This window comes from Spermophilus citellus (genome assembly GCF_964194105.1).
Source record: "Spermophilus citellus genome assembly, chromosome: 1".
Classification (NCBI taxonomy): domain Eukaryota; kingdom Metazoa; phylum Chordata; class Mammalia; order Rodentia; family Sciuridae; genus Spermophilus; species Spermophilus citellus.
The window spans coordinates 271,943,198-271,952,316 of record NC_138182.1 but is presented as its reverse complement, the minus strand read 5'-3'; the positions used below and the strand labels follow the sequence as shown (position 1 = coordinate 271,952,316).

The 9,119-nt window shown below is 36.6% G+C and overlaps 1 long non-coding RNA gene across 1 annotated transcript; it reads left to right on the top strand.

Moving 5' to 3' along the window:
• The first annotated feature begins 966 nt into the window (after positions 1-966).
• Positions 967-5,928, top strand: LOC308655222. Its single transcript, XR_014023426.1, has 3 exons — positions 967-1,061; positions 1,766-1,834; positions 5,619-5,928. It is a non-coding gene; the product is annotated as an uncharacterized lncRNA (long non-coding RNA).
• The last annotated feature ends 3,191 nt before the right edge of the window (positions 5,929-9,119 follow it).

Below are 9,119 nucleotides of genomic sequence, written 5' to 3'. Positions count from 1 at the left end.
AGTGAAGTGCTTTAAGGATAGAAAAATTCAGCTGTGTTTCTGGTTGGCAATATATTGCAAATTGTTGTTCAAATAAATTGGTTTTGGTTTTACGCAAACACAGAGCTTCTCAATAGATCCAGTTTCTGGCTTCCCGAAGAATCACAAAGCAATTGATGTGCCTAACATGTTACTGAATGCCGGTAGGATGGTTCCCGTTTTCCTTCTTAGGGTGGCTACATTTTTTTCATTAATTAATTTTATTAATTAATAAAATTATTAAAATTATTTTAAAAATAATAAAATTAATAAAATTTTATTAATTAGTAGAGGGTGGTGTTACATTATTAAAATGTCCTTTGTTTTACTTTTAAAACAAACTACTTAGCGTGTCTGATTCTCTTGTGTTCCCAGTGTAGTGTTACCTGAAAGAGCATTTTGAGGTCAATCTGGTCTTCAGTACATGAGGGTGAGAACCCCTCCTGAGCTTATCGCTTCATCAATCGACATGTAATCTGCTATTCGACATAGTACATGCATCACAGACAATGGCGATATTTATTTTCAGATCTTCTCCAAAAGGAGGAAAACAATGTGCTCTTAGATGTAAATACAGAAATGATGGGTAGTAAAAAGTTTTTCCTAAATTATAAAGCAATTACATTTCCTATTCCGAAACAAAGTACAACGGGACAAGTTTTCTTTTTCTATTACGTATCTAATGAAATACTATGTGAGAAGAGTCAAAGCAATAGAATTTATTTTCTAGAAACACCAGATGTGGGCCCACCTGTCTGATTACTGTTAAGAGCTCTAATCTTTGTAGTTAGATAAATATCTTAATTGAAGTCACATGCCATTTCTGCACCGTTATAGTGAGTCCAGAGCTGGAACTCTGTTGGGAAATTTGAGATTGTGTTGGTCGATATGGTGTTTGTTCATATGTATTTAGGCATCTACCAAAAAGAACCACACATTATTTTTGCAGATCCAAATTCCCAGCTTTGCTATTTATGGACACAGAATGATCTTGGACCTCAGTTCTCTCGCTTGGCATAGCATGTCCACTTGATAGGCGGGTGGTGAGTATGAGGGACACACTGCTTGGCATAGATGGAGCACTCAGAAGATGTTAGCTACTGCCTGTTTTTCCATCCTTCTGTTATAACATTGAGACAGCCTCCTTTAAATACCATTGTCATCTTTTTTATTGGTTGAAATGCCTATGGGATTTTTACATTTTGCATGTCACACTCATTCCTCCAAGGAATATTAACTTAATATTATGTTCATATAGAAATGAATGAAAACATGACCCTTCCTTCCCAGGAGTTCAGTCTGATGAGCCAAATTAATTACAGCATTTAAAACTGTCTTTTCACTGAGTCACACGTAATCCATTTCCCACTTCAAGTGCATCATCTCCTGTTATTCAGTCATATGTTTCCTTTAGCCAGGGATTCTTAACACTGGCTGAACACCAGAACCACTTGGGAGAATTCTCTTTGAAAAACAACAACAACAACAACAAAAAAACAACATTAATGACTAGGTCCTGCATGGATCAACTAAGTCAAAATCTCTAGTTCTCTGCTGCCTCTTCTGGGTGGAGCCCCCTTCTCTTCTCTGTATGCTTTTTCCTTTGGATTTATTGGACAAGTGCAATTTCTTTAACTATCTCTTTCGTGTGTGTGTGTGTGTGTGTGTGTGTGTGTGTGTGTTTCCAAATTAGTGTAAAGCTTCTTGTGGATGGGGTCAGATGTTCTGTTTTTTTGTACACTTCCAGGGTGACTTGAACATTGCCTCTGTGCAGTGGGTACTCAGCGATGGTGGTGGCCAAACTGACTCACATCTGGTAAGCTGACTTCTTCCTCTAACCTACTTTAGTATTAACAGCTGTGGGATATCAGCGTGAATTATTGAATTGTTATCTCTACTTGATTTTCTAAGTCCAAATTTGCATCCCTTCACCAGTAAGTTCCTTGGAATTTAATCTTCCTTCCTTTCTACTAGACCAAATGAAATATTTTAAAATTTCTTATCTTGAGACAATTTTTTTTGGAGGGGACCTGAGTTTAAAGCCACAAAACTAAATTATACATACTCTTGTAAGCATCTTGAAGACAGGGAATGTTGTCATTTTTATCTTTGTGACCCAGGCACATCAACAAATACTTGGCATACAGTGGGTATTTAATAATTAAGATTTGTTGAACCGATTGAATTAGTTCTTTGGTTAAATTAAGTTTCATTAGCAGAGATACTCTGGATTTATCTATCACACTGATTATTTTGAAAATCAGATGCATTTCTAATAGCATTTTTCTCTGCATTTATCTTGTTATTACTCAAATTCTGGGAATCCAACTTTCCTGTTTTATATCACTGCAGTTCCCTTAGCATTTTGGTTTGGTAACAACTTTTTTTTTTTTTAAGCGAGAGAGAGAGAGAGAGAGAGAGAGAGAGAGAGAGAGAGAGAGAGAGAGAGATATTTTTTTTAATATTTATTTTTTGGCAGACACAACATCTTTGTATGTGGTGTTGAGGATCGAACCCGGGCCGCACGCATGCCAGGTGAGTGCGCTACGGCTTGAGCCACATCCCCAGCCTTGGTAACAACTTTTTGGCTCATGTTCAGCATTGATCTTTCTTGCTGTCTGTGGATCTATGAATAACACCATACCTAAACAGGGCCATTCTGATATTGATATAATCCTCATAATTTTCTTCCTGAACCCTATTAGAGAAAACATAGAACTTATTAAAGATTAAAAATAACCACCATTTGACCCAGTTATCCCACTCTTCAGTTTATACCCAAAGGATATAAATCACATACTACAATGACACAGCCACATCAATGTATATAACAGCTCAATTAACAATAGCCAAGCTATGGAACCAACATAGATGCCTTACAACAGATGAATGGATAAAGAAAATAGGGCCTATAGACACAATGGAAAATTACTCAGCCATAAAGAAGAATGAAATTATGGCATATGCTGGTAAATGGATGAAACTTTCATGCTTAGTGAAATAAACCAATCCCCCCCAAACCAAAGGCCGAATGTTCTCTTTGATATGCAGAGTGATAACTCACAATAAGGAGGGGGAAGAGAAGAATAGAAATCTATGGGATTAGACAAGGGGGAATAAAGGGAAGGAGAAGAGGTGGGAATAGGAAAGACAGTAGAATTAATTGGACATAATTTCCTATTGTTGCATATGAGTACATGCCAGTGTAACTCCACATCATGTGCAACCACAAGAATAGGAGCCTGATTAGAATAAGTAATACTCTATGCACGTACAATATGTCAAAGTACACTGTACTGTCATGTACATCTAAAATGGACAAATTTAAAAAATTAAAAATAATGTAAAAATCAACTTATTTCACTCAAAGGCAATCACTGGGAATTTTTTGGTACTTTCCTGCCAATCTTTTTTTTCTATGTATTTAGAAAAAATACATGGGTTTGTCTAAAATCCAACTGTTTATTCAATTTTGTGTTCTGGATTAATCCTTTAATATTGTTAACTGTTTTCCAGTGATCTGTGTATCTTCTGATAAGTTCTATTTAATGCTTCCATTGTATACTAATAGACATGCAGTAATTTTAATAAACCATCATCTTATTATTGAACTTTTAGATTATACTGTATTTTTATTATCAGAAATAATTCTGGAATGATCATATCATGCACAAGGATTTTTATTTTTATTTATTTATTATTTTAATTGATGCATTATAATTATATATAATAGTGGGATTTATTATATATTCATACCATGAAGATTTTTCTATAAATAAATTGTGTCTTAGAAGATGTATCCAAAAGGATAAACATTTTCAAGTTTTTGAGACATGCGAATAAATCATCTTTCCAAGGATTGTCATCTTCCACAGCCCTGCCAGCAGTATATTGGTATTCCCCTTTTAATAAGCTCTTGTCCACCTTGAGGTCTCAACTTTTTGATGTGAAAGGAAAATTTTTATTTTATCTAAGAGCTTCCTGAAAGGTTCTACTTTGCATGTGTGTTTAATTCCATGCACTTTAGCATATTGCCACACTCACTTGTGAATCTCTGCGCACCCAGACTCCCCTGAAGCAGCTGCTGATGAGAGAGGACAGGGCCCTTGGCTTGACCTTCACCTGGGTGCTGAGCGTGGCTGGTTGGACTGTATAATTCTGGCTGTGTTAGCAGGGGCTGGTGGGATTCACTGCCATGAGCGTGCTGATAGGAATGCTTGAGCCACCATGTCACTCTGTGTGTCAGCACATATTCTTACAAGTTGAGAACACTCTCAAAAAAGAATTGAAGCCTATTTAAGTAAGAGGAAGCTGTGAATTCACGGAGGGTTTGCATACTTCTAAAAGTAGGGTTTCTTTATAAGAGATGGGAGCTGTAGGTTTGTGGATGGTTCGAGTTGACTCTATTTCTATCTTTAGGCCACTTCCATATCTACTGGAATCTTTTGGATCCATTCTCACACTAAAAGAGAGATGAAGTGTTTTCATTTTGGCAATATATTGCTGCTACGTAGTCAGAGGGCCATGGTTATGTTGGCTGGAGCACAAGTTTTTAATGTGTCATGAAAGAAGACCAAATATCCATTAAGGAGTGGTACGTAGAGAGAGAGATGCAAAAATATAAAATATTCATTTTTTTTCAAGGCACTAATCATAGCACATCTTCTCTGTGGCTTTTTCTGATCATTCTAATTGCTCTCTGTACCCTTGTAGCACTTGGGGCCTCATTCCTGTGATAGCAACGATAGTGTTGTATTGGCTACTTCTTCACAAGGCTATTTCCCCGCCCAGTTCCTGTGGAAGACAGAAATAACATTTTACTTATTGTGTCCTCAGTAGTTAGTAGGGCCTGAATACAGTAGCTGATTGATCATTGATGATTTGATGATGGAAAGATTGAAGTATATGTTAAATGAGAACTATTCTTAAATAGATAATCAATAACATGTATCTAAATCAGCTTTTTTCCCCCTCAGGCAAAGCAGGTAGTACAGAAATGTGCTTCTTATTTTATAAAGGAGGAAGTGGGTCATAGGGCAACAAGGTGACTTCCTCGTGTAGCCCAGCTGACTGAGGCAAAGCCAGATTCAGCATACAGGTGTTTCAGTTCTCAGTCACATGCCTTTCCAATTTACCTAAATGTAATTCACTTTAGAACAGTAGGTGAAAATAAGTTATTTTTAGATGTATGGAGTAAATGCAATGCAAAATAAGCTGACTTTATGCTATGATGCATGTTGATTCCTTCTGACATATTTTAGAATAGTGTAAATGAAGAGATGCTTCTATGTCCAATGTTAAGGTCTGTGGTATTATGAATCTTGATGAAGAAATTTGAAAAGCTGAATCCTCTCAGCTTTTCGTGCTAATGTCTTACAATGGTGATTTTTTATTATGTGGTCATATTTGGACAAATGTCACAGCTATATTTATATTCCACAAATTTTTGTGAGTTAATTAAGTGAGTAAACTCACGTAATGCAAATAAAACTGTTTGACAAATGGTGCAGCAAGTTCTCAATATTCTTGTTTTTGTTTTTCTTCTTTTTCTTAATATAACGTTCTTTAACTGGATTTTTTTTTTTCTTTTTGGCTTTGAGACACACGGAGGAAGAAACTGGAATACTTGGTATGATACCTGGATGAATTGACTGGCAATTTAAAAGAAGTTATTCTGAGTGAAAGAAGATTCCAGAAGGAGGGAGTTGGTCTCTGTCTGATATAAACCAAACAGTTCATCTCCTCAACATGTTCCTAAATCAGAACTGATGAGTAGGATTCCTCTGAGTCTTACAGGGTGAAAATCCATCAAGTAAATTATCCCTTTTTGTTCTTCTTAAAAACACACATTGGGAGAGGTCAATGGGGGAGTTCCATGAGAACCAGGAAGTGTTCCTGGCTTTGTAGCAACTCAAAGGCAACAGGTAGATGCCACCAGAGTAAAAGAGGCAAAAAACAAAAATCAAAACCAAAGATAACCTATTTATCTTCCAAGGACTAGGCAGTGACACACAATACCAATGGAAAAGATCCAAGTACACAGCGTGAGGACTCACAGGGTGGCCCACAGGTCTCAATCGGGTTCGTATTCCATATTTCCCATCTGGATAATTTCAACGCCCTGCAGTTTTGTCATTATCAAAAACAAGGTGAGTACTAAAGAATGTTCTCTGGTGTTTTAGAATAAGGTGTAAGAATGTACCATTGACTAGGATGTCCATTAATCTTAGCCATCACCCTAGTTCCAGTGTCTGGTTTTAATTAGCATTTTTTCTTCAATTATATATAATTATCCAAAGTGTAGTCCCCCAAGCACTTTGGCATGGGTATGGTAGGGAAAGTTACTATAAACCAGATTATGAATTTTATTGCTGCAGTTGAAGCTGAAATCCATGATACCAGTTGAATCCTCATTTCTTATTCCCTTGGTTCTAGTCATGTAAAACCTTGATGTGATGCAAATATATAATTCCTTAAGCAACCAAACCCTATAGCATTTGTAACACAGTGGTTAGAAGAGTTGGGAACCTAGAGCCTTTTGGAATAACATCCAGAGCATTGTAAGAACCTAAATTGTGTCTTTTTCCTTTGGAATTTAAAATGGCATTGAAGTTATACAGTATTCTGCAAAGACAAGAGTTCCAAGATTTATTAGAAAAATTAGCCCTAGGCCGCCACACAAATAAACCCTTAATATCTCAAAGATATTATGTAATAATTGGTTATTTCATATTTCTTATAGCAGCTATGGCCTCTTAGATTATTGTGACATGGTAAATGTGAGATAGGAGAGGCCTACTGACTCTCACCTGCTGTAGCCTAGAGTGATACATGTCATTTCTACTCAGAGTCTTTGGCCAGTATTAGTTATATGCCCCCAACACACTACCACAAAGGCTGTGAAAGATAAAGAAGTTTGTGGAATATTTGATGAGCACCGACCATTTTTTACAATAAGATTTCTATGGAGTCCTGGGAATTATATTGTAGTTCCCAGTACTAAGCTATGAATGCCAAATAACATAAACATGAAGATGAGCTAGACACCTAGTACTTTGGGAGATTCTCTTATTAAGTTGGACATACAAGTAAATTAAGAAAAAAAACAAAGAAGTTTTTGCTGCACACAGTGGCATATGCCATTAATCTCAGCAGTTTGGGAGGTGAAGACAGGAGGATCACAACTTCAAGGTTAGTTTCAGCAATTTAGTGAGGCCGTAAGATACTCAGTGAGACCCTGTATCAAAATAAAAATTAAACAAAAGGACGTGGCTCAGTGGTCAATTGCCTCTGAGTTAAATTCCCAGTACCAAAAAATAAATCAAGTTAGCCCTGTTTCCTGTTGCCATGTCATATCCCTCCAGAATTTTTACTATTCTTTTCCATGAAAGTCCAACTGAAAAATGTAAAAACCAACTTCAGTTGAGATTTGAAGTAACTTTTTTTTTTTTTTTTGTGGTGGTATTGTGTGGATCTCAATAAAAATCAGTAAAATGCTTCCTTTTTATCTTGGTGTCAAAGTATTCCTTATAGGAGACCACCAGTAGTAATCATTAGTCTAAATATTTGTTGTTGTTGTCACTACTCAGCTCTACTACCTCCCTGGATCTAGTTCCAAGTACACAAAATAGGAAAAGTAGTACTTTGTAGTGCTGTATCCGTATTAGAAATAATGTAAGGTGAGAGCTAACTACTTACTGAGCTCAATTAATCATGGAGTTCAACAAATTGTAGAGACAGTCTTGATCATTTTTATTAATAGTAACATGAGATTAAGGTGGGGAAGCCAGTAAACTGTGACCACTATTTGGCAAGAGCATTTGGAGTTGAGCCTTGCATTGTAATTGCTTACTCAGGCAAAACTATTGATTCTAACTGGTTAATAGGTTACTTCTATAAAAAGGCAATATTTGTATTTAAAAGTGGCATTACAACAAGTTGACCTAAAGAACAGCTTTGGGAGGAATTTCAAGGACAGGGTTAGGCTGGTAAAGAAGAAATTTAGGGAGCAAGACTGACTTTTGACTTTTAGATCACGTTACATAGACAATGATGTACATTACAAACCATTTTATATCATTCAGAGTTTTTGAGTTGGGTTATTGGATGTGAGGATTAATGAAGTGCCACAGGAAAGGGCATGATATAATCCTAGTGCACTTATAAGTCAATCATTGTTACATTAAGATAAAGCATGACATTGTTAGTCCTTTGCTGACGTAATGGGCCTTTCTCCCCCATATGGCACTTGACCCCATACGGCTTCCTAGATTATACTATGACTGTTCCAGAAGGAATAAAACAAATGCATCAACATAAAAAATTTATACAGAACTAAGTTTCCCTGATGAAGGGTGAAATGATTATGATAAAAAATCAGAAACTTCATTTAAAAAGTGTTACTTGCTTTTCACTCCTTCTTTGTTCAAAGAAAGGATTCAACCAGCTTTTCTTAGAGGTATTCTTCAGTTATCCATTACAGTAAAACTGATCACTTCAAAACTTAGTTGCTAAAATAATAACAACCCTCTGTGGGCTGAGCTCGGAGGGTGGTTCTTCTGCTGGTCTCATCTGGGGTTATTCTTGTGGCTGATGTTATTTAGAGGTTTGCTAGGGCTGAAAATCCAAAGCAGTTTTATCCACATGTCGGGTAGCTCTGCTGAGATAAGTGGAACATCTGGGAGGTGCCAGACATCTTTCCCACTCTCCCTGAACATAGGTCTCTACAGAAGAAAAACGGGGCATATTTATTCTACAATATTGGCCTTGGGATTCAGATTCCATGCCTCTGAAGACTGAGGCCCATAGTGGCAAAGTGGCACTTGTACCACCTTCTATTGTTTAGAGAAACTCACGGGGATGGCCTGAGTCTGTGTGGGAGGGAAAGCAGACTCACGGCTTGAGGAGAGAAATGGCAAAGGATTTGGGTCATCTTTAATTCACGACAGGACCTAGAATACACAGCACATGCAATAACAGTCTCTAAAAATTACCATTACACTTTTCGAAATTATAATTTTATTGGTGCATTATAATTATACATAAATAATGGGTTCATTGTGATATATTTGTACATACACATAACATGATTTGGCCATTTT